The sequence below is a fragment of the Tachypleus tridentatus genome, chromosome 10 (assembly GCF_004210375.1).
Source record: "Tachypleus tridentatus isolate NWPU-2018 chromosome 10, ASM421037v1, whole genome shotgun sequence".
NCBI lineage: Eukaryota > Metazoa > Arthropoda > Merostomata > Xiphosura > Limulidae > Tachypleus > Tachypleus tridentatus.
The window spans coordinates 68168697-68196635 of NC_134834.1; the positions used below are offsets into that span (position 1 = coordinate 68168697).

Consider the following 27939-nt stretch of genomic DNA (forward strand, 5'->3'; position numbering starts at 1 on the left):
TTGAAGTACGTTCGTAATAATTAGTGAGAGAAATGACTGTATCATTTCTATTGGTATTTCTATGAAGTTGTTTCATTTGATTTTGAGTATTTTGTCATGAATTCTGTAATTATGTTTGCTAGAGGTCTAGCCTCGCTGTTCATGATTACACTGTGATTATTTTCAATTGGGGATTTACATATTTTTGTTGTTTAGTGATTATATTACTATTTGCTGTCTTTTCTATAGGTACTAGTTTAATCTTAGCGGCTAGTTCTCTTTTTGCAGTAAGATGCAGGAGGTCCGGTCGTGCCGTGAGTTGGTTCTTTAGACTTTGTTGGTATCGTTGGTGAATCCTTTCTTTTTTTTTTACCATCCTGTGACAGCAAGTGCTCCCACGAGGGAGAGTCGATTTGATTTGATTTGATTCTATTTTTGGATTTACACTGATATAGTAGTGCGTGAAATTTGCTTGACGATTGTCCGCAGTTGTCGTCAGATGTTCCATTGGCGACATGGGGGGTGAAGCGAGCCTAGAAAAAGGTGTAAGGGTTTCGTGGTTGTTGTCGGAGGCACCGCGTAATTTGATTTTCGGACACGTCTACTCTTTACCTTGAACAAACCACGAATGTCTTTCATTCATTCATTCGAGAAATTCAGTGATAAAAATTAATTTTATCGTTAGTAGCTATCTCTGTACTTCAAATATTGCATGTTCAATAGCTACTTGAGGTGACAGGGGAGAAACTAGACGATGGTGTCATATTTCCATGAAGTGGTATCAAAGAGCGTTTTGCTAGGAAATTTCATCACAGTTGAATTGTGTTGCCTGGGGCGTGTTGTTAGGAGATGGAAGTGGAGTAGCATCAAAGTTAGTGTTACTGACCAAAGAATGAGTTACAGTGAGAAAAGGTTCTGTATACAGATAGTGTTGTATATTTCTATAGATGTACAGTGTTATACATTTTGTAGGCTGACGGTATTATTAGAGACAATGATTCTACACCTAGATGGTGTTATAAAGGTTCTATGGGCGGACTTTGTTACTAAGGGCAATGTTTCTATAGGTTATTAAATGTTACTAAGGTGCTAGAGGCAAATAGCGGAGCACACAAGCCACCAACTTGAGGAAGTTTACAATTGGAATAAAAAAATTCACACAGAGACAACTGAATACAAATCAAATAAATCTTTGTTTATTTACTTTTTAACAATTTATTTATATTGAAACTCTCACAGCTATCTTAAAACAACACTAACTCTAAATAATTGAACTTTTCATTCTGAATGTTTGAATGTTTATTAATAAGATCTATAATGTTCAATAACACAAACATATCATTTACTAAGTTATCAAACAACACAAGAAATTATTTCGGTCATAATCTGTATAATTGCATTAACAATAATTCTAAGATATCTTTAAGTAGTTCCACTATAAGCATTTTAAAACCTACTATTTCTTTAATATAAGCTATATTTTTCTGTGAAAGCAACACCAATCGTGGGTCGCACTTATACCGGATTCGATTTTGTTATTTATCAGGAACACTATTAGTCTACCCTCCAAGTGAATTTATTTAGGTAGAATTACACTAAATTAATCTATAAAACTTCGAATGTGGTCATATACATCAACCTGAGTCTCTAAAAAGTGGCGGAGCTTTTAAGTAGAAATCTCTAGTTTAACAATAACATTATTATTGGAGATACGATTTGAAAGCGAACTAAAAGGTGTAATGACCTTGACTGTATCCAGTCTTATAATTAATTATAGCATTTCTGCTTTTACATTAAACAAAGTACCTAATATCAAAAAGTAATAATTAATCTACTTCCCCACAAATATAAAAAAAAAAACTACAGCTTACAGAATACCACACTTTCAGCCAACTGTACCTGAGAAAGCCCCAATTAAAGATCTTGTGGTTAATCCCCTTATCTTTGTAGCCACTCAAAGTAAGAAACGAGAACATACGAGAGCCACTTCACCTTGATAAGATCTAATGCTCTGAAACAAAAATTGAAATTAATGAAAATATTCAGTAGCAAAACTAATCACACTTTAGAACTTACTTATATTTTATGACAGAATAGAATAAAACACTTTACCCCCAAGCACATCTATCTTATGTTTCTTGGACTCGCACGTTCAAAACGAATACAGTCACGACCAGGTATATTTCACGAACATGCTGAGTGGAAGCTCTTGATTTGATTAAAACAAAAACAACTTTATAGAATAGGAACGCTGGTTGAGGTATATTGAATGTTTCTTTAGTACATACATTTCATCTTAAACAATTATACATATGTAAGCAACATAAACTGTTGAATGTCGTTCTGTAAACTGCATGACTTAAAGGACAAGCATATTCGTTTCGTACCTCTTTTGCAATTATACTAGAAAGTTAATTATTCATTAACATTTTGAATTGACCCGTTTAATTCAGAAAATGGGCCCGACATGGCCATTTGGTTAAGGCACTCGACTTGTAATCCGAGGGTCGCGAATTCAAATTCTAGTCACACCAAACATGTTCGTTCTTTCAGCTGTGGGGGCGTTATAATGTGTGTGGTCAATCCCACTATTCGTGGCTAAAATGGTAGCCCAAGAGTTGGCGGTGGGTGGTGATGACTAGCTGCCTTCCCTCTGGTCTTACATTACTAAATTAGGGACGACTAGGGCAGATAGCCCTCGTGTAGCTTTGCACGAAATTCAAAAACAAAACAAGTACCTCAAATCTATCACTTCTAGATTAAGAACGGATGAGAGAATAAAGAAGGCAAAAAATGTACTTCGGTCCCCAAGTGGTTAATAAGTAAGCTTGAGGACTTAGATACTAAAATCAGTTTTTGGATGGAGCTTTGCTATAAGAAAAAGCACACATATCCTCAAATTGAAATTCTCTTGGCAAAATTAGATTAAATTAATCTATGAGAACTTTGATGTCGTCAAATATATCATTCGATAGGGTTTGGCCTTCTGAGCCCAAAACTGTAATAAGATTTGAAATCAGTTAAGATATTACCTAGTTAAGAGATAAGAGTTTGTACTTTAAAAAAGAAAAAAACAACTTAGAGCACTTCAATGATTTGCTATCTAGCGGCTAACAATAAAAACGATGTGATTTATAAAAGTAAGTATATTAGTGAAAAAAAGACAAAGTTATGAGAAATATCCTCAAATAGATCTAGTATAGTGTCGACTTTAAAATGCAGTTGTTGTTTTGAATTAAGCACAAAGCTACACAACGGGCTAACTGTGCTCTTTCTACCACGGATATCGAAACCCGGTTTTTAGCGTTGTAAGTCTGCAGACATACCGCTGAGCCACTGGGGAGTTGTTGAGTGATAAATCGTGTTTGTATACTAGATTAAAGCAATTTTAACTATTAGGAAATCTCAGCTGTACATATGTTTTAACTTTAATCTCTCTCTCTCTCTCTCTATATATATATATATATTATAATCATAATGTTCAAAAGTCAAAACAAAATACATTAAAATTAAGAAATTATACAAAATACGCTGCATTTGAAAAAACATCATCGGGTTTGGTTTTGAATTTTGCGCAAAGCTACACGAGTGTTACCTGCGCTAGCCGTCGCTAATTTAGCAGTGTAATACTAGAGGGAAGGAAGCTAATCATCATCACCCACCGCCAACTCTTGGGCTACTCTTTTACCAACGAATAGTGGGATTGATAGTTACATTATAATTCCCCACGGCTTAAAGAACGAGCATATTCGGTGCGACGGAGATTCGAACCCGCGACCCTCAGATTACGAGAGATCCTAAGGTACAAGCTACAATGTGGGATTATAAAATGTATCCCAAGTTTTGGAGGTGACTGGGAAGTAGGACCCACATTGCGGAGGTGATACACTGTCTATCAGTCTTAACCTCCAATTCGGTAGTCTCACATAATTTTAATATCTTTTGTTTACGGATTAAAAATGTATGATTAAAAATATGCAGCGTATTTTGTTTAATTTTAATGTGTTTTGTTTATAGCTTAACATATTATTGTTATAATATAGTTAATCAGAGGATGGGATTAACTGTTTTTAACGCAATCCTTCCTGTTTACTTATTTAATTTCATTTAAATGTAATTATTTAATTTCACACAAAATATATATTTATATATATTAAGCACAAAAATTCGTCCGTTATATTACTGCTCGTGAGTCGTCAGGTAATCTCAACCAAACATGATGGATTGATAGTTTAGAACAAGTGTTATGTGAAAGGATGGTTCACAATCCCCTCAATAATAATGACATAAGTTAACGTTAATTATATTCACAGATGGCGACACGTACTTACACTGAGGAGGTCATATAAATAATGTTTTTCATATCTAAGAATTTGTACGATCACGCGCTGTGAAGAAACGCAGTGAAAAACATAGTTGCTACTATTTCAATTATAAGTAAACGCGGCTGAGGTTTCTACTCTAACAGCCTCCAGAGTCATTTTGATGTCTCAGCAACTTTAATCGTCCTACGTTGTCCCCTGAGATCCTTCTGCGTCCATTGAGTGTCAATTACTCGATCACATGAAACACTCGTTCCAATGGTATTTGGGTATTTTGCCCTGGAGGGTCAGGTTCACTTTGACCTCTTCCTCCTTCCTGAACTTATTTTCCCTAACTGTTTGTATGTTAGGTCCTTTTCAGGGCAATGTCCATTTATAGTCTATTATTCACAGTAGTCAAGGTAGCTGGTGGCAATTTTTTTTTATCTGATTATTATTTTAAAATACATAAATATGTAAACTATAAATATTATATTTAAAGTTTATATACATACATACTTTACTTTACTTTATTTTTCTTTATGTTTAAAATATATGTTAATTGGAGAGAGATATTTAGGATTTTCTTCATCATGTATGAGGTACCTATCTAGTTCGCATAATAAATCATTTTTCATCCAATTTTTGTTAAAATATCTAATTGTAATATTTAGGAGTCTATCTGATATGGTTGGTATGTTCGAGTAATTGTGAATGAAATTAGATGATGTTGATCTCGGTACTCTGTATGCTGTTGTGAGAAGTGTGTTTTGTATTGTTTGTAGTTTAGTTTTGATTGTTTTATTACTTACAGTTACCCATGCTGGAGCTGCATATTCTATTACTGGTCTTATATATGTTTTGTATATTTTCAAAATGTTATCTGTAGATGCTCCACTGTGTTTACCAGTTAGACTCTTAACATAGTTGGTTCTTCGCCAAATTTTATTTTTAATTTCGTTGACATGATTGATCCAAGTTAATTTTGAATCATAAGTCAGACCTAAAAATTTTGCTGATTGGGCAACCTGGAGTAGAGTGCCATTCATATATATTTCTAGCTGTTGTTTTCTGTGTTTTGTCGATTTCGTAAAGAGTACCAGCTGAGTTTTTGCTGTGTTTATTTTAATTCTATATTTTTCACAGTATTCACTAATTCTATTTAATTGTGGTTGTATGTTTGTAGCTGCTATCGTGGGTGTTGCAGCACTTTTCCAGATTGCCACATCATCTGCGAACTGTGGTGAGAATCCATGATTTGGATCCTTCAATGGCATATTGTTTACATACATGATGAAGAGTATAGGGCTAACCACCCCTCCCTGTGGAACACCAGCAGTAGCCCAAGAGTTAGCGGTGGGTGATAATGACTAGTTGCTTTCCCTCTTGTCTTACACTGCTAAATAAGGGACGGCTAGCGCAGATAGCCCTCGAGTAGCTTTGCGCGAAATTCAAAAACAAAACAAGTACCTCAAATCTATCACTTCTAGATTAAGAACGGATGAGAGAATAAAGAAGGCAAAAAATGTACTTCGGTCCCCAAGTGGTTAATAAGTAAGCTTGAGGACTTAGATACTAAAATCAGTTTTTGACACCCGTGATGGAAGCATCACAGTTAGTCCATTGTGGAGCTTTGCATTTGAATACAAACAAACGTGTACATCTACAGCATTAAACCTCCGATTGCTCAGTGATGATAATGAGAGTTGATTGTCCATACTAAAAAAATGAAGATTCGATGCCTGTTGTGGAAATATCGCCTATCAGGTTTCGCGCTTAAATTACAATACAAATAAACAAAGATAACACAAAGCACAGTTATGTCTAATCAAAATTTATAGTCTATTCGTCTGCAGTTTTTCAATATTTTATAACCCTACTGCTCAGTGTATTTTCTATAAATCAAATCAATGTGCAAAAATTCAATAAATAATGAAATAAACGTATTTTGCAGCTTGACTTTATCCTCTGTCATTAGTTTGTTTTAGAAATTTTCGCGCAAAGTTATCCCTAATTTTGCAGTGATAAATCAGAGGGAAGGGCTACTATTTTACCCAACACTAGTAAGTTTGACACTCACATTGTAGCGACCACACAGCCGAAAGGGCAAGCATATTTGATGGAACGAGGAATCGAACCCGCAAATTACGAGTGGAGCCTTCTAACCACCTGCCTATGCCAGGCCAACAGTAGTTTTATCTGTTTATAGTTATTGGTGTATCAAGGGAACGTATTATATGTTTTATAGTTAAAACGTAAGAATGTAAAGAATCATCATTTTCCTTGTTTACTCATTAAACACAACGGTGATGAAGTGATTAAACTGAGATTGAGCGTCTTTTTCTTTTATCTTCTTGTCTGAGTAACAATGATATTGTTATTTTGTTTGGAATCAAATTATAGTTGACAGTGGGCATGCCCTTGATCTTCACTGTCCGTTGAACGGGTCATCTAACAGGTGCTACCCCCTTTGGCACAGCGGAATGTTTGCGAACTCACGCCGTTAGAAACCAGGTTTCGATACACGTGTTGGACAAAGCACAAATAATCCATTGTGTAGCTTTGTGCTTAACTCCAAACAAACAAAAAGTGTTGATGCAGAATAAAATAAAGTGACACTGACTTAACTTAATGAATGATTTTTAGGTACTTTTTACTTTATCTCAGCAATTTTCATTTGCAAGGGGAACTTACACGCGCTAGAGGAGCTCTTTATTTTTTCATTCAAGTATCTTCAGTTGTTGTCACTCACTTGACTTGCAATCTGAGGGTGTGTATTTCTTATAGCAAAGCCACATCAGGCTATCTGCTCAGCCCACCGCCCTCGAACTTCTGATTTTAGCGATGTAAATCCGGAGACATACTCGCCCTTTCAGCCAGGGAGGCGTTATTATGTGACGATAAAATATAAGTCTAAGAGTTAGCGGTGGGTGATTATTTACTAGTTGCATTCCCTCTAGTCTACTATTTCTAAATTATGGACGGCTAACATCTCTCTTGTAGCTTTGTGGGAAATTCAAAGGAAATCAAAGTGTCGGCAGTTAAAGACTGGAGTTGTTATGGATTTCAATGGCAAGGGTTAACCATTACTGGAATTGAGATAGATTTTTGAACATAATTTAAATACTTTCAAAACATATATTTCAAAAAAGAAAGACATTGTTGGAAAATTAACAGCAATTGGCAATACATCCATTCCCTGAAATCCTGGCAAGTATAGACACCAAATAAAACCACACATGTAAGCAACTCGCATTCATTTACAAAAAGCGACATCTACAGATTATTGATGGTGATTTAAGTAATGACAAGTAGAAAGAACTTTGAGTGTAAATAGTTCTGAATAAATCCAGTACAGGAAAAGGAGAAAAGCAATTAATTTATCTGAAAACTCCCAAGTGATAAGGTATGTGATAAGCTTTAACAATACTAAAAGTACTGATAACATTGTTCAAACAGTCTGTCGGAGGACTCATATAAAGTAGGTGAAAATACTGTCATCTTATAATAAGAAATAGTTAAATAACTTTCGCACAAAAATTACTAAGAAAGAGGAAAGAGATTTAAAAATTATGTTTCATACAATCCATTGAATTAATGTTATCACAGGAAATATACGAGTATTGATAGTGTTTAATGATTTAGAGTAACAGAGGGAAGTCAGATTTTAAGGTAATAGAAGGAAATCATATATGGCTAAAAAAAAATTAAGACTTAAATTAAAAAGCATTTTTCAACCATTGTTTGCGAAGCATATTTCAAGGTCCCTAAATAACAATAAGTAGTGTTCATAGAACAGTAAAGACAATTGAGCCAAGTTTGGAGAAATATATATAAACAGTATGATAAATGATATAGCAATGGTTATTCTTTGAACAAACCTAACATAAGTAAAGGAAGGTTGAGTAGTCATTCACTAAGACGAGCCAAAATCAACAGTAGAATATTTATGTTCTGATGGAACCTGTAAATATAAGGATCTGAGGATACTAACTGAGATAGTTGTTTGTCTTGACCAAATCCCAAAATAGCTAAATTTGAACACTTTCTATAGTCAAATGAGGAAAAGCGTCTGTCCAGTCTTTTTCGTGGAAACTCTTGAAGCCTTTACGTTATTTTTGGAAAGTGTTAGAAATCTGCCTTTGTGTATTCAACCTATCTTTACATATCCAGAGTGAATATAATGGAAGCGATGGAAAATATTACATGATCTTAAAACTGGACTCTCTTTAGTGATAGTAAAACGAAACTTTGGCAGCTTGATCTTTGACAAATCGCAATATATCCCTTGACTTTGGTACAGAAAGTTTGATTTGTTTGTTTTGGAATTTCGCACAAAGCTACTCGAGGGCTATCTGTGCTAGCCGTCCCTAATTTAGCAGTGTAAGACTAAAGGGAAGGCAGCTAGTCATCACCACCCACCGCCAACTCTTGGGCTACTCTTTTACCAACGAATAGTGGGATTGACCGTCACATTATAACGCCCCCACGGCTGGGAGGGCGAGCATGTTTGGCGCGACCCTCAGATTACGAAGCGCACGCCTTAACGCGCTAGGCCATGCCAGGCCCCAGAAAGTATGAAAGAGTTTAGAATAGGACGACTAAAGTGTTAATTCAATTAAAACACAAAATAACCAACTTGCGGCATTGTTTTCCACCATGGTAGTCTATGATGGAGTAATCATTGGTATGAAGATAAAAACTAAACTGCCTGAAAACACTTCCATAGTGATGGTAAGAAACAAATCTTTGTAGTAGTGAGACAAAGTGTCATATCAATTCCAACAGATAATTCCTTCTAATATAAAGTAGTGGAAATAATTATGGATCCTATGAAAATGAACTGCATCTGAAAACATCCACCTACATACTCTGATCTTTTGTGCCATTTCCTCAGGAACATGACTCATCGAGAAGAATTTATCCAGCAAGATAAGTCCAAGCATTTAGAGCAGGGGTGGGTAACACCATGGCCAGCTCGAATTTAGGAATCAACTTCTTTCATCATTTATTTTTTGTCGCAAATTTGGTAATCAGCAACTGCACTGCCTCACGTCATCGCTAATGTCGCGAGCTTCATCACTGCGGCAGACTCCGCCCATTTTGTAACGTCAGTCTGATTTAGATGTTTGTTATCGAGTATGCGTTGTTTTGCATGCCCTTACAAATATATTTTTATTGTGCAACTTTCAAGTGTTTAAATACATTTTGTTTTCAATTCCATAATATGGATAAGCGGATAATTCGAAAACAAAAGAATCCAGATGATAGTGAACACAGAAAATAAAGACAATTTAAACGATTCTGGCATTACTGCCGAAAAGAGAATGGCACGTGACTGGAGAAACGCGAAACGTTTAATGAAAGTTGGGAGTTGAAATTTACAGTGACTGAAGCAAATAATAAGCTAGTGTGTCTTTTGTGTAACAACGTTTTTAGAAATAATAAAGTACAAAACCTTAAGCAACACTTTAACAATTTTTACAACAAATTTGATGTAAAATCTCTAGTTGATAGCAAAAGTCGTATGAATGAAATTAGCCGTCTAAAAGCACAACTTCACGAACAAAATGGAGGCTTAAAAAGATTTTGATCATCGATAGAACTAGTTACGTAATTATCTATAAAGTAGCTTGGATTCTAGCTCAAAAAGAAATCATTTTCTGATGCTGAACTATTAAAAAAAATATTTATTGTGGTCATTGAAACTCTGTGGGAGAATTATGATTCAAAAATAAATGATGATATTCTTCATAAGGTAAATAATTTGCAATTACTAGCAAAACAATTGTTCGCAGAATGTTAGAGTAAGCGAAAGACAGAAAATCAGTTGCTTAAACAACTAAAAGACTGTCTGTATTCTTCTTTAGCACTAGATGAGTCAACAGATGTTAGTAATACTTCACAGTTGATATTTGGGTTCGATATGTAACTTCAGGTCTTCAAGTGAGGGAAGAGATGCTTGGCCTTTTGTGGATTACGAGATCGAACTTGTGGAAAAACATATTTTAACATTTTTTTGAAATGTTCAAAAAAATTCAATCTGGATTTTAAAAAGCTGGTTTCTATCACAACAGACAATGCTTCCGCCATGAATGGGGTGAAAGTATAATTTGTTTCTCTTTTGAAGCAGCATTTAATTGCAAATAATGTGAAGTCCATGATGCATTTTGCATCAGGAACATTTACGCGCTCAGATGTCTAAGTAATTAATTGAAAAATTTGATGGACACTGTTGTAAAAATTGTGAATTATATTAGAAGTAAAAGCTCTCTCATCCATCGACAGTGTTTTGAGTCTTTGGGAAGAAATAAAATAATAAGCGAGCAATCGCAGTCTATTCATGAATTTCAGTTAAGGCTAAACCTCCTTGCGGAACAATTACAAAGAATGATTTGACACATTTTGCAAAGTTGAATAGTTGTCTGAAAAATAATAAGAACTCTGATTTCTCTGATGCTAAAAATGATCTCTATGTAAACTAGGTCAAAAATCTTTCTCAAAAATTTGAATCACATTTTTCCGAATTTAAACATTTGAAATTGATATTTGAATTTTTGCATGATCCATTTCAATTTGGCTTAAGAAATTTCAGTGAGGAAATTATATCTTTTTTGTTTTTTGAAGTGTGAATTTGAAATCGAGGTGCTTACCCTGCAAAGTGTAGAACACATAAAAGGTAAATAAAAATGTTCTATCAAAGAGAAGTGACCAACTACGAGTATTCTGATAAATGAGTCTTCAAAATTTAAAGACAGCAATTTTAAAATTATTTTCCATGTTGGAATCCACATGGGCGTGTGAGTCAACATTTTCTACGCTAGATTTTCTCAAGTCTAGATACAGATCTCGGCTTACTAACATAAATTTAGAGGCAGAGCTAAGATGCTCATTGAGCATAGATATTAAGCCAAATTTCAAGAAACTTGTTGGTGAAAACCCGTATCAGATTTTACATTGAATGTTAGTTGAAATGCAATTATTTTGATTAAGCTAATATCTTTCAATTTTTTATTTTTTATTTTTTGAATAGTGTGGCCAATTTGTTTTCATTAACCACAATTGTGGCCACTATGAAAAATAAGTTGCCCACCCCTGATCTAAAGAATGTTGGGAAACAATATTTATAAAGGGTAATGAACATTAACTTAATGAATGTTTTTAGTTACCTTTTCCTTTTACTTTATCACAGCTGTTTTAACTAACAAGAGGGACCTTCATGCACGGACAAGAGCTCCATATTTTTCTATTAAAGTGTTCTCCATTTCTTCCTGTCAATCACTCGTAATCTGAGTTCGAATCCCCGTTACACCAAATATGTTCGTCCTTTCAGTTGTGGGGCGTTATAAATGTGACGGTCAATTCTTCTATTATTTGGTATAGAATAGCTCAAGAGTTGGCGGTGAGTGGTGATGACTAGTTGCATTCTCTCTAGTCTTAAACCGCTAAATTAGGGAGACTAGCGCATATAGTCCCCGTGTAGCTTTGCGCTAAATTCCAAAACAAACAAACAATCATACAAATACATATTAAAATTTGACTTCTGATTTAATACGATGATATCAATGAGAATAGAAATATTAAGTAATTTTCAGATGAAAGTTCAAAACAAAAGGATTAGCTGAGGGATCTGGTTTTAGATAATGTACATTAAAATTTGATATATCTGATCTGACTTGAACTTATAGCAACAATTTTTAAGAAATCATCAACACTTACAACTTGAGAAAGATAATATAAAAATGTAGGGACATGACGTCGCATGTCAGACACCTCCCTGGTGGTTGTTTAACACTTGAGATAAATAATTACTTGACAATATATGACTGATCACAGACGAGTAACATAATCAGGTAGAAGCGTTACTCAATACAACTACTGCACTTTAACTTCCATTTTTGTCTATTCACGTTTTTTCCTACCCTTGGTTTATTTCACCCAAATGTCTGACTAATAAGAATATCACTTGTTATAACCTATGATGCCAGCTAGTTAGCAGGAAGTATTGTTTATCACGTGCAGGTTTCGCAAGCTCCGAAGTTGTGCAAATACTTACGTAGTCGTAAACTGTAATCTTTCGCGTTACCTTGCGAAATAGTTATCAGAAACCTGACAGTTAAATGCACTAGTTTCTTTGTAGAATAACGATTCGTCTCTCTGGTTGTCGTTAGTGTTTGACACAATTTTGAAGTCAGTTGGAACAAAGTAAGCATTTTTTACGTTTTGTTATTTACAATAGACTTTAGAAATATAACATTGATTAAATGTTATTATAACGTGGTGGGGAAGACGAGAGGTTGATGAATTCATTGTGGAACTTAAAATACATTATCACAGTAAACGTGTTTTCAGATTATCACGACAAATCTGCAACACAATGCTGTTGATAAGAAGCTCTCCAGTCGTTAATTAGTACCAATGTGAAAATCCAAATTGAAGAAAATAAGTGTTTTTGATACTATTAGAAGCAACAGTGAAAAACGGCTATGCGGTATTATCAATATTCAACTTTCAAAGTCTTATTTATCGTTGTGAAAGAACACTAGACATTGCCTCTCTTTATTGGATGTAGTTCTTTGTATGATTGTAAAGAAAATTTATACAACAGTTATGTTCGCTTTCGTATAATTAAATGCAAAAAAAAAAAAAAGACTGCAACACGACAGCGTTTCCGTACCCTGAATTCTAGCCCCTTTCCGAAATCTAAACAAGTCCATAATGCATTTGTGAAGTGATTTATTTTTAGTATAGTTCTTGAACTAGTTATTTATTTATTTTTATCGTTTTAATTTGACGTTCGGTGAGCCTAAGATTTAAAATTCATATTAACATTTTACAATTCTTGTTAAATGTTTATTGTTTTCAAAAGTTAAAACTGTTTCAGTGATACTAATTAAACAAAACAAAAACAAATTTCAACGGCTATTAAAGATGCAGGACCCAGCATGGCCAGGTGGTTAAGGCACTCGACTCGTAATCCGAGGGTCGCGGGCTCGAATTCCTCGTCACTCCAAACATGCTCGCCCTGGTGAATGTAAGGTTACGGTAAATCCCACTATTCGTTGGAAAAAAATCAGCCCCAGAGTAGGAGGAGGACGGTGAGGACTAGCTGCCTTCATTTTAGTCTTATACTGCTAGATAAGGGAGGGCTAGCACAGATAGCTCTCGTGTGGCTTTGTGCAAAATTAAAAACAACAACAAACAATTAAAGATGCCTTAAGTGTAGTTTATTTTGAAGAATACGTGATTATAACTGAGTAAAAGGCATTTCTAGAAACTTTAGTAAAACAGAAGCCTTTCATATTTATGTTAGATCATAAATATATATAATCTCACACAGCAATATATTTTTTAACTGAAGCAGTATATATTTTTAGTCCCCGTCGACCAAACTTTCACCCTTGGGGGCATTATAATGTTACGATCATCCCACTATTCGTTAGTAAAAGAGTAGCCCAAGAGTTGACGGTGGGTGGTGATGACTAACTGTCTTCCCTCTAGTCTTACACTACTAAATTAGGAACGGCTAGCGCAGATAGCCCTTGAGTAGCTTTGGGCGAAATTCAAAACAAACAAACAAACAATAAATTTTTAGAGAGGATGTTAGTGTTACCATATACTCAGTTGAGAATGATCCAGTAAACTTCTGAATTATAGATAGTTGCTACCACTATGGGAGCTCTCGACACAATTTCTCTGTAAGAAATAGTTTATTTGTTCGTGATAAAATGCTTAAACTTAATACTTTTTAAGGATATTCGCTACCAAAATCTGAATTCAGTTGTAAGTTAACTTTATAAGTGCACTTTTAGAGTTAAAATATAATTTTTCAAATGTCAAACTGTGTGTACCCCTCCCTCCATTTATCTGTACAATTAAATTTGTAAATTACAAGAGTTTGCTAAATTTTTGAAAAAAAATGTAATGAAGTTAAAAAAATTCTTTTAATTACGTACATGAAGCAACGCACAATAGAACTATATAATGCCCACCCATTCCTGGATATAGCTATTGAATCGGAAAGATGTTATGACGTGTAATGACGTCTTGACATGTCATAAGTGACTTGCATTTATTTTATTACACTAACAGTGAGACGCTGTTTCAGTACTATTAAAACAACTTCGGACATTATGTGACACATGTACCTGTTTTATTTACCCATAAGGATATAATTTATAAAACATGCCGCGTGCATGTAGCTTTTCTAAAACTTACTGTAAAGTAGACAAGCTATAACTTGTTTTTGGTGTCAGGTACAGAGGACCGAGCGTGTTCTAGTGGTCCTTGGAACGACAATTCTCATGTTCGAACTTTAATATGCTACTAAACATACTACATATGTAATGGTCGGATTGAAAACTTCAGTAACGAAATGCTATTAGTTAAAATTTGTTTAATCACGTTTTCTAAACCAGGCAAACAAGCAGGAAGAACAAAGCTTTAGAAATTACATGTTTGAGATGAGCATGGTTTGTCACAAGCGTGTTTTATAATAAACGATAACAGAAATGTATGTTATTTAAATGTTGGCGTATCCTACTATCAGTAAACTCGTTTGTTATATCTTGTATTTGTTTGGTTCGTGGTTCAGTGAATTTAAGTGATTAAAGAACTATTGTTAAACCTTTTACTGCTTGTAACTTTTTAAACACCTTTAGCTCTGCGTGATTTTTTTATATATTAATATAAAATATTTATACGCTATTCTTACTAGATATTTTTGAAAATGTAAGGTGATTTTGTCTGTTATTTGTAACTTTCTATACGTCCATATTTCGAGAATTCATCATAATAAAACTAATATTTAGAAGCTAAAGAAGTTATTCCAGTGTCAAAAGTCAGTAACCTGGAAACTTTCCTCATGAAATTTGCATACTTTACTGAGAACTCTAATACCATAAACGCGTTAATTCATTTACCCTTAAGAATGGGGCCCAGCATGACCACGGGGTAAAGGTATTCGACTCGTAATGTGAGAGTAGCGGGTTCGAATCCCTGTCGCACCAAACATGCTCGTCCTTTCAGCCGTGGAAACGTTATTATGTTACGGTTAATCCCACTATTCTTTGGTAAAAGAGTACCCCAAGAGTTGGCGATGGGTAGTGATGACTAGCTGCCTTCCCTCTAGTCTTACACTGCTAAATTAGGGACGGTTAGAGCAAATAGCCCTCGAATAGCTATGCATGAATTTTAAAAAACAGAAAGCTGATAACAAAATGAACAAACGTGGTTGTTTCACGATGTAGCTCATAATTGCACCCACAACACCTGTAGCGGAAGTTAAAAGACTTGTTGGAAGAAAAAACATCATTCAAGAGGAATTCCGTTGCAATCAAGTTGCCAAGTTCATCATACCATAACAAAATCAGTATGGAAAGTCACGATTAAGACATCGAGACTGTATCCCTCTATACTATATTACTTCTGATCTGCTTGTAGGAAGTGCACAAAAGCAACTGGACTTTGTAGCCTGATTCTTGGTTCGACAAGAAATCGGTGAAATTTCGCCATACAAGATCATGTTGACTAAGACTTAATTTTCAATCTACGGCCAACTTAACACCCACAACACTGCCATCTGAGGGAAAACCGATGCATTTGTGCAATTATATGATACAATGCGAATTGGGCTCAGGAGCAAATCTGTCATTTGACTTTATTTCTGTGGGGAACCCACGAATACTCTGTGATAGTGGACGTTTCCGATTAATTTTGGAACACGTAATCAGTAAGAAGAAATTAATAGCAATAACTTTCGGTACTTCCAATAAACATTAGAAGAATAACTGATTTTTTTTATTTTTTTTTGCAATTACTGTGAAGTGAAGTTTTTACAACTGTGGTCGTAAAAATCAATATCTGTATACAGAATAGCACGCATACTATGAAAAATAATTTGACTATTTTTCAGTTTCCGATAAACTTTTCAAAGGTATAACCACGGGTAAACGATTTACTTGATGTTTCTTTATTAAATATTAACTTTCGTATCTCTATTTCTGCCTTTGTTTGTTTTTGAATTTCTCGCAAAGCTAGACGAGCGCTATCTGCGCTAGCCGTTCCTAATTTAGCAGTGTAAGACTAGAGGGAAAGCAGCTAGTCATCAACACCCACCGCCAACTCTTGGGCTACTCTTTTATCAACGAATAGTGGGATTGAACGTACGTTATAACGCCCCCACGGTTGAAAAGGCGAGCATGTTTGGTGCGAAGGGCAATAGTGAACTCGTAAAACTTATAACAGAAGAACTATTAGGAGAGAGTAGGCCGTATATTGGAAAAGAAAGTTGGTTTATTTTATCAAAATAAAATTAAATATCATTATAAATTACTTTTAATATATACAACTAAATAAAATTCCTGTACTTCAAAAATTAATTATATTCAATTTCTAAGTTCACCGGATAAATAGTGGTAATAAAATCATCTCGGTATTGTATATACTAATTAAATTAAGTCACCAACATATCTGTAAGTTAAGACAAATATTTCTAGAGTTACGATGTTTTCAATAAACTTGTGTTTTGTAAAAACAAAGATATGGGAATTAGGTTTACAAATAGAATTGTGTTTTACATTGAAACTCCTATTTCCTTAAATTTCTAGGTATTAAAAATATTTATTACAATATCCAGAAACTTAATTTATCTTTTTATACATTTGGAGATAAAACCTATTTAATTAAACACTGAAGGGTTATAGTTTTTCGTATTAGTAATTGAAATTAAGTCTTTCAAAGGAATTATCATTTATAGAGTAGTAAAATCAAATGTTTGAATAGTTTTAACTTTCTCACATTTTAAGAATTCTAAAATAGCTTCATTATATTTTATTATCCAAAAAGAGTGTTTATTGTTATTTCTGTTGGTATTTTTAATTCTATCAAATAAAATATTAAGGAATTTATTTAATAAAATGGCTCGTCGTTTAATTTTTCATCAAACTGAAAATAAATGTAACTTTTATTGGAGAATTATGCAGTTTAGGAACAGCATACAGGAAAAGTAAATTTATAAAGGGAGTAGCTTTAGAGTGAATGTTTATGAACTTTAATGAAATCGATGAAAGTTTCATCATGAATACTCTGCCTAAACGATCTATCAAAGAATTTTTAATGAAATCATTAATTACCATATAATCAGATTAAGTTTTTAAATGTTTTGTGTTGTATGTGTACTAATTTAATTTATCATAAGTAGTGCATAGAACGTTATACAAATACATTCAAAAGTTGGGATATTTTTCCGTGCACTGATACAATAAACATTATATTCTCACATAAATACAAACGCTCTTATATTGGGTAGTTAGTCTGAATTGACCCGGCGTGGCCAGGTGGTTAGGGGTGTTAGATTCGTAATCCAAGAGCTGCTGGTTCAAATTCCCGTCTCACCAGACATGCTCCCCCTTCTAGAAGTGGAGAGGATTGACTGTCACATTGTAATGCCACTATTCCTTGTTTAAAGAGTATCACAATTGTTAGGGTGGAATGGTGATGACTAGCTGCCTTCCCTCTAGTCTTACACTGCTAAATTAGGGACGACTAGCGCAGATAGTGCTCGAGTAGCTTTGAGCGAAATTCAAAACAAACCAAAGCAATTCTTTTCCTTTCATTTTATATATTCCTTTGGTGAGTAGTCACCGACAACTGTGTGTTGGCAGATATAAATAAGTAGACGTTGTGTGCTTCAACACCAAGTCTTGCTCTTCTAATTTATTCATAATTTATTTTCACTCTTAAAACATTTCTTATTTATTTTGTTTATTTTTCTTCCTTCGACCCCTGACTTCCTTCGATTCTGAGCATCAATCTTCAACATCTGTAATACCTGTATCTCACTTTCCTATGATATTCTTTTTCAGACAAACTTTCAGAGCAAATGTCTACCCTTTTTATTCAGAAGGGACTAGAGAGTCTTGCTGGCTCTCCAAAGTCAGTCAAAAAGCTTCGCTCTGGTGACATATTGGTGAGAACATCCACATTTAAACACAGTGAACTCCTCTTACATTCAAAGACGATTTGGGGATATACCTATTGATGTTACACTTTATGCTTCTTTGAATTCGTCACGAGGAGTTATTTTTGAGAGGGATTTGAAGAACATCCCCAAGTCTGAGATTCTCGCTGGTTTCTCCGCCCAAGGAGTTTCTGCAGTGAAGCGCATCTCCACTCGCAAAGATGAAATTATGATGCCGACCAATGTCCTCATTTTAAATTACATCACCGCGTCTACCTGTCACTATCAACGCAGGTTATCTTAATTGCAAGGTATAGCCATATATTCCAAACTCTTTCAGATGTTTCCAGTGTTAGCAGTTCGGTCACTCGAAGATATTATGTCATGGTTCCTTGACATGCGCTTATTGCAGTGGCAAGGACCACAATGCCCGAGTTTGAAACACACCTGAATTGCATTAATTTCAATGGCTTTCATCCATCTTACTTTCATTCTTGCCCTAAGTGGTTGGAAGAAAAAGAGATGCAGAATTTGAAGATGGTTCAAAACATTACTTACCCTGAGGCTCGAAAGTTGTTGTCCACCACTTCATCTCGGATGTATACTGCTGCACTTCATTCCACTACTGAAGTGGGAGTGCAGACGGATTTCTCTGTGCCTCCAAAAGAATCATTCTCAAACTATAAGGAAAGCCTGTTTCCCTCCATGGTTAAAAAGTTGATGAATCGACGTCAACACCCATCTCTGTCCCTAACATTCATTCCAGCATACCCCAATATCCACTTCTTTGGTTCTCTCATCGCAAGATGCAAACGATCTTTCGTTCACGTCCTTAGTTGCTGGAATCCTCTTCCAAAGACAAAGACCTGCCCAATCGATCCAAGGCAGAATCCATGAAAGTCGATAGATCTCCCTCGAATAAAGAAAAAAGACGTAGTCGAAAAAGAAGGAATCGTCACCCAATTCGCCTACACATAAATAAAAATGGCCACCTTGATCTTGCGCCCTGATGGCCAGGAAGTACCTGATACCTGGAGCGTCGCCGATACTCTAGGTGAAAGCTTTTGCCATGTATCTAGCACTTCTGCTTCATCCTCCACCTTTTTAGCCATCAAGACTCGAGAAGAACAATCACCTCTTTCCTTTCGAGCTGATGGTTTAAATGACAATAATCGCCTCTTTACACCAATAGGACTCAAACTGGCCCTTCATCGGTTGGACCTGATGATATACACTACGAGATGCTGTGCCATCTATCTCATGCTTCTCTTGCTATTCTCCTGATTGTTTTTAATCGAATCTGGCAGATGAATGTTTTTCCTGATGCCTGGCGCCAGGCTATTGTCCTACCTTTTTCTAAGCCTGGGAAAGATCCCAGGATTCCTTCAAACTACCGTCCAGTTGCTTTGACGAGCTGTCTCTGTAAGACCTTAGAGGATGGTTAATTCTCGTCTTGTTTGGTTCCTCGAATCAAGCAGCCTTTTCTCGCCCACCCAGTGTAGGTTCTGACGAGAGCGCTCCACTGTGAACCACTTGATTCGACTTGAAACGTCAATCAAAGAAGCCTTTCTCAAACGACAACATCTCGTATCAATATTCGTTGACCTTGAGAATGCTTATGATACTACATGGAGATATAGCATTTTGCGAGATCTTCACTCTATAGGTTTTTTTTAATTTTCGAGCAAAGCTACACGAGGGCTATATGCGTTAGATGTCCCTAATTTAGCAGTGTAAGACTAGAGGGAAGGCAGCTAGTTATTACCATTAATCGCCAACTCTTGGGCTACTCTTTTACCAACGAATAGTGGGATTGACCGTCACATTATGACGCCCCCACGGCTGAAAGGGCGAGCATGTTTGGTGCGGCCGGGATTCGAACCTGCGATCCTCGGATTACGAGTCGAACGCCTTAACCCACCTGACCATGCCGGGCCACTTATATAGGTTACATGATCATTTGCCCTTTTTTTTAAAAAAATAATAAACAGACGATTTCAATTCGTGTGGGTTCGACACTTTCCCATTCTTTTCTACAGGAACTTGGAGTCCCTCAGGGCTGTGTTTTGAGTGTCACACTTTTCGGTATAAAGATTAATACCATCACTGAACAACTCCCTCTTACTGTTGCAAATGGGCTCTATGTCGACGACTTCCACATCTCATCTCAGTCGTTGAACATGAGGTACATGAAGCGGCAGCTACAGACTGTCCTCAATCTTTTATTGAAGTGGATCGCAGAAGACGGTGTTATCTTCTCTCTCTCGAAAATTGTTTCTATGCACTCTTGCCGCCAACTGGGTATTCGCCCCGATCCTGAACTCCGTATTGGTGAAGTTGTACTACCTGTGGTCCTTGAGACAAAGTTCTTGGGGCTTATCTTTGACCATAAGCTGGCCATGCTTTATCAGAACAGACGATCTGCCATTATTCCTTTGGCCTTCGTATCTAGGTGCAGTTGGATAAATTGTCTGTCCTTGGATAACGTTGTTGAATCCACTGGTCAGACTATCCCACCATGTCTTATTACAATCCATAAGTGTGACCTTTCTTTAAGTCATGTGAGAAAAACAGACACTCCTGACTGGAAATACTGTCTGTTACTTGCTGAACATCTTTCGAACCATCCTTTCATTCCTATTAATACGGATGGTTCGATAGGTTACTCTGTGGGCTCTACCATGGTTTGTTGTGGTTCGATGGTTACACAGAATCCCCTCTACAGTTTCTGTGTTCACTGCTGAATTGTATGCCATTTATCTTGCCCTGGATAACATAGAAGCTAAACAGAACTCAAATTGCACTATTTATACTGACTCGTTTAGTTCTCTAAGCTGTTCGCGCCGATATTCAAAACCGACTGGCCCATTTCTCTTTAACATCTACCTCTATCCAGTTTTTCTGGATACCAGGCCACGTTAGTATTCGCGGGCACCGCTCGCCGACACCGCAACTAAACCTGTCTGCTCTGGCACCATCACTGCCTGTTTCATACATGGTTTATGGTCCTGTATTCAAGGCTCGGCTCTGTGCCAATCGGTAGTCGACTTGGAGTGAGCAACGTTAAAAAAAGCTTTTCCAAATAAAACCCTCTATTGGACTTTGGCCGTCTTGCTTCCATAAAGATCGGAAAGAGGAAATTGTCGTAACTAGACTTCACATTTGTCACATTTTTTTAACTCGTCGTTTTCTTCTATCTGGAAATGATGCACCAATGTGTTTGGCGCAGATAGCTTGGATGCTTTGCGCCATGACACGCGAAACCAACCAGCCAATCTTTCTTCAGCGAAGATTGTTAAGAATGACTGCTAGATGGGTTTTCCCCATTGCTATGTAGGTCCTATATCCATAACCGCCTCTAAAACCCTGTGTACATCTTATGAAATGTTTTTACATTATATTCACGTCACAAATTACGTCAGATTTGCCCTGACGACGGTTTTTTTTGTTACCTTTTCACTGAAGGACAAACCTTGTTACAAATATTACGAGAAAATGATTATTAATAGACACAAGTAGGTTTCAGCAGTTTCCCTTAGTCCACTAAAATTACAGCTAAATGTTGAACATTGTTTTAGCATTTTTAATTCTGACGTCATATTTTCACATTTACTCTAAATATGTATTGAAATTATCCTTTCTTTAATTACTAATTATTTATCTTATCACAAGTGTGAATATTTTTTAATATAATATGCATCCAAACCTTTTAATATGATAAGTTTTGTGTGTATCGTTCTAGAAATTTCACCTAATCTATTGCACAATGAATTATCAAGGAAACTACAATCAACCACCCCCACCTGCTGGAATTTATCAGGGAAATGCATATTATCCGCCACCCCAACCTCAATGTGGCGCTTACTACCCACCTCCTGAACAGCAGGGTGGTTACTATCCTCCACCCCAATCACTACCATTAGGACAACAACCCGTTACTTCGACCGTGTGAGTTATTGTAACAGATTTCACTTGCGTATTATACATGTGAATTTTAGTTTGAAATATTAAAAAAACAATTGTAATATTTTTATATGGAAAAATTAAACATTGTTTAATGTAAAGCAAATGTATAAGCTACTCAACATTTCGATACAGAATCAAATCGATTTGTTTAACCATTTGTGTTCAAATTAATTTCATGAGGCTGTTATGCTTAACTGTAATGTGAGTAACTAATATGTAATAATTTATTTTATTAATTTACGACCTAAGGTTTTGCTTCATGTACTTAAGGTTTATCACTGTTATATCTGTTATAACGGAATTAATTTGAAGTTACCTCAATGCCTCTGGGAATAATGTTCCAAAATTTAGTATAGAAATTTCTATTTTACTAGGTTTGCTGATACGATCACAAGGACGCTAAACAGTTTGCCAACGACTAGTTTAGTTTAGCCTTCTTTATGAATAATTCTATTAAACATCATATTATTTGCTATGAAGAACTTGCTCATAAACCATACGGTGATGAAATCAGTACTCGTCAGTCTACTGAAAATGTCAGTAATAGAGAATTATAGATTGAAAATAGCTCTTATGTAAAGAGAAAAAAACATATATATTATAAAAGTACAGAATTTCTTAAATTGCTGAAGTGTATTATATTACAGTTTTAAAAAGTATCCTAGTCTTGCCAAAAGAATGTTGGAGTATCGTTTATCATGAGGACAATTGACTGAAAAATTACATTTTACTTTCAGAATTGTGAAAGAAAAGAAAACAGACACCTGTGGGAGAGACTGCTGTCTGTGTGCCTTGTGTCTTGCTCTGTGTTGTTTCTGTTGTAGTGACTAAACACATTTCCGCTACTGAAGAGTTAAGAAAAATGTGTGTTAACATATGAACAAAGTTTAGGCCTTTTGGAGTCTTCTGGAAAAGTAGGAATCTCCTTCGAGCACGTGACTGTATATTCTAAAATTCAGTTTTAGGATACAAATGTTTTGACCGATACAATTCTGAATACTTTCGTTTAAGCTTTTATCGGCGTTTCCAGTCTTGAAGGAAGTGCGCAAAATACTGGTTTACTATTAGGATAGATAGAACCTGGAAATGTTTTCTCTTCAATTACTCATTTTTAGATAAATTTTATATCTTTTCTCGGTTATCCGTAGTTCCTGTGTAAACCATCTGTACCTACTGGATCATGTGAATTGAAATGTTTAAAATTTGTATAGCTATTGTCCAGGTTTAGAGTTTTGTTTGAACCATTTAGAATAATGATTTTTAGACGATTGTTGTGAAGTCAACAGTGTACTTTGTGTTCTTAACTTTTATATAATTATTTCCAAAAACTAAAGTAATAAATCTTGAATTATACAAGTTATGTTTCCAAAATTTAACGAGTATCAAACACGCGAACTTTTTTATTGTTTCATGTTTTCTATGGCCTATGATAAAAAAGAAACTAGGCTATGTATACAAAAACCAGCATTTGAACAAGAAACCAACTAAATGTTGTTTTTAATACCATGAGAAGCCAAAAGGGATTTATTGTAGATCAAACGCAGATTTAATCTGGTAAGATATTTCAACTTGAGCAGCAAATGTGTATTAATATTGTTCTCATATTATAGTTATCTGCCATTTTAGTTATTTACAACTGATCTTATCTATTTTACAGATGTTGTTTTTTCCTATTTGTCCCCCCCCCCCTATTGGGACAGCAGTAACTCTTCGGATTTACAACGCTAAAATCAAGGGCTCGATGAACAGAGCAGATAGCCCGATGTGGCTTTACTATAACATACGCACACACTTTTCTTATTTAACTGCAAAGTATTAAAATGTTACAAACGTTTTATAAGCGAACGCTTTCGTAATAATGAAGTAACCTTCAAATTATTAACTTGTTTTTTTTATAGCCCTCAGTGGCATGGCGAAACGTTTGTAGAACCATCCCGCTTGGAACTAGTTTTCGATAACAGGGTGGGCAGAGCACAGATAGCACTCTGTGAGTTTTGTGTTTAACAACAGAGTAACCTGTTTTTATATTGTATACTATCGGCAATATGGCTGTTATAACACTCATTGTAAAAAAAAAGAAACTAATCGCAAAAGTCGGGTAAAAATAATTCATTTTTTATGTATTTTCTAGATATTACATACGACAAAAGTACAATATAATTGTAATAATTTATATGATTTTTAATATATATGATTTTATTTTGATTTGAAAATCATGGTTTACCGAAAGCTACGCTCTGAGCTATATCAGCGTTCTGTTTCTCTGCTAGGTTGGTGGTAGTATCAGTTTCTATCTGATTGGACAGTTTGTTGATAATATTATCTAATCGAATTATGCATGTATATGTATTGAATGTATTAGTTATCACTTTCGAAATTAAGGGTGATAGAGCAGATGATCTTTGTTTAGCTATACATGAAATCTAACAAACAAAACCTGTTTTGAAAGTTAAAAGCTACACATCTAGTTGGATTTAGCACTTTGATATGAAAGTGATATATTTTTAATTTGTTAGCATAAAACTGCACAATTGGTTATCTGTGTTCTGTCCGCCGCGAATATCAAAACCATATTTTTTTTTACAAGTTTTAAGACTTATTGGTAAGCTACCGAAGGGAGGGAACTTTTTTTTTTCTTGTTTAAATAGCTAATATTGCATGTTAAAAATGAGTTACACACTTCTAACTGAAGTAGAATTAACCGTTGTAGTTTTACCTGAAACGGCTAAAATTACTAGTAAGTCATGTTTTTGTTTATCAAATGCGTGCTTATGTTTTTTTTATAGTAACTAATACCCTATTATTCGATATAAACAAGCACAAAGGTGTGCGTGTTCCTAACAAAACCAAGACTAAAACAACTGACTTTTCTAAACTTTTGCTACAGATTTCGTTAATTTATGATTTAATATGCACTACCAGTTGACGTTCAACAGTGTTTATCAGTTGCGACTAACTCTCAGAGTTCAGATAACTATCAAGCTATATTGATTAGAATTTAATACAAATATTTTAAAACTAAATCTCTTAAATTATAAAGGTCCACTATTGAAAAAGAATTAAGGTATATATTAATTATTTACTAACTTGTTACTCGATGACAATAATGTAACTGACAACATATGCCACTAATGTTATTTACTGTTATTTAACCATTCTGTATAGACTATAACACTTGACAAAGCCCGTGTTTAAATTTGTGAGACTCAGATGTTATAAGCATTTCCAATAATGTCCAACCTATGAGGTTTGGACACATTAGAAGATTGAAAGAAATCCCAAGGCTTCGACTGTTATGTTATGCTATTATGGCGGACTTAAAGCTAAATAATTATGGAAACGCACAAAAGATACACTTTCAGGAGTCATACACTATGCATAATTGGAACATAATGACAAATTTATCAATGTACAATACACTATCGCAGAAAATAGAAAATAAAAGCAATTGTTCATTGCATAATTTAATGAATTTATTTAAGTGGACTAATATCTTGCTTTCATGCTACAGTAAATCTTTTCTCCTATGCCCTGTATTTCTTTTCACTACTAATTTAAGTACTTTGGTTGCCATATTCATATAAATTTAAATAACATTTGTATTGAGACGTTTTCAAACCGAAACATCTTTGAGAGTGTTCCAGCTGCTTCTTCCTCCTCCCAGATATTTTTTCACTATATTCTCGACAGATTTGAGATCACCATTCTGTTGGTAGATGAGTTTCTGAAAGAATGATACGATAAATAAGAATGTGGTTGTAAGGGTGTAATCAGACGTGTGTAGCTCTCCCACACTATTGGCTGAGATGCACTTGTTTGGGTTCTTCAGCATACTTTACTGTAGATGGGCGTTAACCATGATACTATTGTCCTGTCTGCCTACGAGTAAACTATCCTTAATTGTTGCCAAACGATTTTAAGTTTTTAAAAAAGCACGCCCTTTTCCAGCCTAGTACATCTCTTTAAATTCGATTCCAGTATCAACTTCTTGTTTACTTCTCATAAATGATAATGTTTGAGTAGCTACAAAGTGATTATAGCTACTTCGTATTAATGTGTATCTTGATGTTGTAAATGTAATGTTATTAGACTCTCTTAAATTTAATCAAAAGAAAGGTCTCGACTTTGTCGTCATATATCACACAGAGAGCATACATTGAGTATCTTAACGTCACGCTTGTCGAATTTGGGCTCTCTACCTTGACAGTTTCTATTACAAAAATACTAGTTTCATGTACTTGCTTAAGTTACTATACATTTGGCGAAACACGAAATTTTGCTTCAATCTGTCTTATCTGGCAAAAAACAAACAAACTGATGTTTACAAGTTTTTGATGTGGGATATCTATTTAGGAGTCTTAAATACATTCATCGTATTGTTATTGTGAATAATTTGATTTCGTGTGTTTTTATAGGCACTTATTTGTGGTGTAACTTGTTCGATTGGTCGAAATACTGTTAGTTACTGTTAGTGTGTTAGTTAGGTTATAAGCACTTAAGTGACTTAAGTGCAACTTATAGTGAAAAGTGTAAAACTAACAAGAGATACAACGAAGATAATAAGTTTCTGCTAGTAAGTCTTCTATTCCCCCTTCCCGTAAATTAGAACAAAAGCAAATACTAAACCAGTGAGTGAATGAATATCATAACTAGCCAATAAGGATAAATCATTAGAAATCAAGCTTGTAACATAACCATTACTCTACTTACAATGTGTAACAAAAGGTTTAGCTTTCGTGTTTCCAGTTGAAGATACCAAGGAATTGTAGAAATATCAAAACTTCTTTCAAGCTAGTGAAAGATAAGTTTCCTTGTTGAAAGAGGAACAACAGCAATATCTCTCTCATATTTTTGAATATATCTGAGTTTTGTCTTTGATACACGGGTAGAACTTTAATGCCGCATTCGAAAAGTGAAAAGTTAGACTGATAAGCACTTCATCATAGGGCATTTAAACAGTTGCATTGTCATCTCACCAAGGAACTTTATGGTGAAAATTCGTAATGACGAGAAACCCCCTTGAAGTAAAAATGTATTCTCAAGACGGCTGGTATAGAAATTAAAATTTTAATTAATATAAAATGTTTGGAAACTCTCTTTGTTAACCTGAGGATGACCTAGAAAGGTCGAAACGTTATTTTAATTAAAGTTTATTACCAGTACCAGCTGTCTTGAGAATACATTTTTAAGGTAAAAAGAAGGCCAAATAGTGTAAGTAATCTCTAAGAATAGCTTCTCGTGTTTGATTCAACAGAAATTAAATAATGTATGTCCCTAGAAAATAACGTCCTACTTATTTCAACAGGTTTGGTAAATGCAACAGATTTTGACAAAAATTATACACTTGTCTCAAATGAAAGATTATTGCTGTCAAAAGTCAGGAAAAACAGACAAAAAATGTCTTCCGTTAAATCATGATGAAATAAAAGTCAACTCCAAATGACTAGATTTCGAGCTATAATATCCAATCTCATAGAAAGAACATTAGTGAGAATGAATCAAGAAATGTTTCCACGACTTGGTCATTTGTAGAAGTTATAGGATACCCACATAAAACGACGAACATTAAGGTTATTACAAATAAAACGCACCTTACAACATTTGATAACCAACCAAATTTAAAAGACCTAAACGCACTCTATCGAAATTGAATCATTTTAAATAAAGCATTACTGTATTATTCATTCGTGTCTTGACTGTCGTCTTGGGCTGTTGTTAGCTTTTTAAACTCCG

The 27939-nt window shown here is 34.9% G+C and overlaps 2 long non-coding RNA genes across 2 annotated transcripts; one reads left to right on the plus strand and one right to left on the minus strand.

The window, feature by feature from the left end:
- Positions 1–1170: 1170 nt before the first annotated feature.
- LOC143229490 (uncharacterized) lies at positions 1171–12264 on the minus strand. The gene is made up of 3 exons (XR_013015903.1): positions 12000–12264; positions 11450–11770; positions 1171–1990 (listed from the first exon to the last, which is right to left on the minus strand). It is a non-coding gene; the product is annotated as an uncharacterized LOC143229490 (long non-coding RNA).
- Positions 12265–12308: 44 nt separating this feature from the next.
- LOC143229489 (uncharacterized) lies at positions 12309–23562 on the plus strand. Its single transcript, XR_013015902.1, has 3 exons — positions 12309–12485; positions 21983–22188; positions 22944–23562. It is a non-coding gene; the product is annotated as an uncharacterized LOC143229489 (long non-coding RNA).
- The last annotated feature ends 4377 nt before the right edge of the window (positions 23563–27939 follow it).